General features: G+C 48.1%; 1 long non-coding RNA gene across 1 annotated transcript; it reads left to right on the top strand.

Moving 5' to 3' along the window:
• The first annotated feature begins 2,692 nt into the window (after window positions 1–2,692).
• Window positions 2,693–3,052, top strand: LOC123732722 (uncharacterized). The gene is made up of 2 exons (XR_006763375.1): window positions 2,693–2,789; window positions 2,888–3,052. It is a non-coding gene; the product is annotated as an uncharacterized lncRNA (long non-coding RNA).
• Window positions 3,053–3,255: the final 203 nt, after the last annotated feature.

Below are 3,255 nucleotides of genomic sequence, written 5' to 3'. Positions count from 1 at the left end.
CGCCCCGACTACACACACACACTATGCATCCGCCCGACTACACACACACTATGCATCCGCCCCGACTACACACACACTATGCATCCGCCCGACTACACACACACACTATGCATCCGCCCCGACTACACACACACTATGCATCCGCCCCGACTACACACACACTATGCATCCGCCCCGACTACACACACACTATGCATCCGCCCCGACTACACACACACTATGCATCCGCCCGACTACACACACACCATGCATCCTCCCGACTACACACACACTATGCATCCGCCCCGAATACACACACACTATGCATCCGCCCGACTACACACACACTATGCATCCTCCCCGACTACACACACACTATGCATCCGCCCGAATACACACACACTATGCATCCGCCCCGACTACACACACACTATGCATCCGCCCGACTGCACACACACTATGCATCCGCCCCGACTACACACACACTATGCATCCTCCCCGACTACACACACACTATGCATCCGCCCGACTACACACACACTATGCATCCGCCCCGACTACACACACACTATGCATCCGCCCGACTACACACACACCATGCATCCGCCCGACTACACACACACCATGCATCCGCCCCGACTACACACACTATGCATCCGCCCGACTACACACACACTATGCATCCGCCCGACTACACACACACTATGCATCCGTCCCGACTACACACACACTATGCATCCTCCCCGACTACACACACACTATGCATCCGCCCCGAATACACACACACTATGCATCCGCCCCGACTACACACACACTATGCATCCTCCCCGACTACACACACACTATGCATCCGCCCCGAATACACACACACTATGCATCCGCCCCGACTACACACACACTATGCATCCGCCCCGACTGCACACACACTATGCATCCGCCCCGACTACACACACACTATGCATCCTCCCCGACTACACACACACTATGCATCCGCCCCGACTACACACACACTATGCATCCGCCCCGACTACACACACACTATGCATCCGCCCCGACTACACACACACACTATGCATCCGCCCCGACTACACACACAGTATGCATCCGCCCCGACTACACACACACTATGCATCCGCCCCGACTACACACACACACTGTGCTGCAACAGTCGTGTCTCTCTACTCAGATACCAGAGAGAGAGAGAGACATAGTCTGGATTTCCTCTTATCTGTTTGTCAGGGTTTAGGAGGTATTTCCCCTGATCAGAAAGGCTCAAGTCAGTGAGGGGGAGGGAAATGTGTCCCTGTCTGTAAGCATCGTTGGACCCAGAATCCCAGTTCTCAAACCGAGGGCCATAGATTATATTCCCTGCCATTCATTACGGTTTCTCCATCCTTTTCGCAGTAGACGTTTACCTCACTGTCAGCAGTTTGTTTTTTAGTAAAGCCATAGAAGCTGAGTTGAAAATTAGATCCAATGTAAGCAGGTTTGCCACAATGGGGGCTAAAACTACAACTTTTACATCTTCTTGAGTCTTACCACAGTGACACTCAAACCACCCGCGTTTAATCCTGTTCTCAAAGCCCACTCCGGGTGTGAAATCTCCTTGGTGCAGTGTAGCGACCGTGGTGTGTTTGACACCTGCCGATTCACTCTCATGGCGATGCTTCCATTCGATAATACCGTCGCATGATCCAGAGAAGCGGAGTGTGACAGTGTCATTCAAAACGACTGTAATTGTAGAAAGCACGGAGGATTCCGTAATGTAGACAAACACATGCTGGGAAAAAGCGATAAACACTGTCTTCCAAAAACAATTCATTGTAGATTGCTGGTCTTCGGTGCGCAAAAGCTTCATAACGTCTGTCTGATTAGCGAAACGTCTGCAATCTATTCCAGATTTCCGTTCTGTGTTAAATAACCTGGGTTTGACTGACTATGCTGCTCAGGAGTAGCGGTCTTCAGGCGGGTAACAGCTTCCTTCTGGCTTCTCTGGATAGCTTAGTGTCAGTGAGTAGAAAGGGAGTTGTAGCTGGTTTTTATAGGGACTTGTCCTGCCTTTTTCTTAGTCTGGATACTCTCCTTTTGTGTTTTAGAATCAGGGTAAGTGGGAGTGTCTATGGCTCTCAGTTAAAACGCACCAAAAGTGCAGCACAATCTCACATTCAATTCGTGCACATATGTACATAATTCATTTCAGCAAATTTGGTACGTTTTTGTGTGGCTTAATTCATGAGAAAAGACACGAATTTATGGGCTGCCAAAACATTGCCATCAGGGCGGGAGCTCTCTCGCAGAGAAACGTGCCAAAAAGTGCAGCCGCTCCGGATCTAAAACACATGTTAGTTTTATCAAATATGTGTTTTAGAAACGTGTGGTTTAGATCTATAGATAGATATGATATGATATGATATGATATATAGATAGATTAGATATGGCTCCCGCCATGGACATGTCTTCTTACTGTCTGGGCCTTTAGACATTGGCTTGGCAGTCAAGTCTTTCACTTTCATTTTAATGCAGGGGATCAAATATTTTTTCCCCCCACTGTATAGGTTTATATAGTAACCGTCAAAAGTTTGGATACACCTACTCTGTCAGGAATCCCGCTTCCTGAGTCTGTTTCTGTCTGAGGTTCCTGAACGCACCCTGTCTGGTTGCCAGGCAACGAGGTTAGGCGGGAGATCTATTGATCTATTTATTACCCACACCTGCATCTCATCAACCTTCTGCACACCTGGTCCTGATCTTCACCTCTTCTTAAACCCTGAGCTGACATCCATTCCCTGCCGGATCGTTAGCAACGAACAGTATGTTGTGTCAGCGTTATCAGCCTCATGTTTCCTGAGCTAGTTCTGTTGTTTTGTACTTGTTACTGGTTACTCACTCCCGTTTACTCTGTCTACAGTCATTCTCCCGGAACATTCAACTCCCTTGCCTGGCCGTCGGTGGATACAGTGACTTCATTGGATCAACCCATTTACTCTCATCAACTCACCTCCGCTGCCGCTCCGCCTCCTGGATTATTCAATTTACACATCAAGACTACCAATAAATACTCACCTTCATTTTACTCAGCTTGTCCTGGTCTGCTTCTGGGTTCTGTCTTAGAGAATCGTGACATACTCATTCAAGGGTTTTTCTTTCTTTCTTTTTATTATTTCTACATTGTAGAATAGCAGTGAAGATGTCAAACTATGAAATAACTCATAAGGAACCATGTAGTAACCAAAAAAGTGTTGGTCGGTGGTTCCCACCGTGAAGCATGGAGTAGTT

This window comes from Salmo salar, unplaced genomic scaffold (assembly GCF_905237065.1).
Source record: "Salmo salar unplaced genomic scaffold, Ssal_v3.1, whole genome shotgun sequence".
NCBI classification, from domain to species: Eukaryota; Metazoa; Chordata; class Actinopteri; order Salmoniformes; family Salmonidae; genus Salmo; species Salmo salar.
This window is presented reverse-complemented; position numbering and strand designations above follow the sequence as displayed.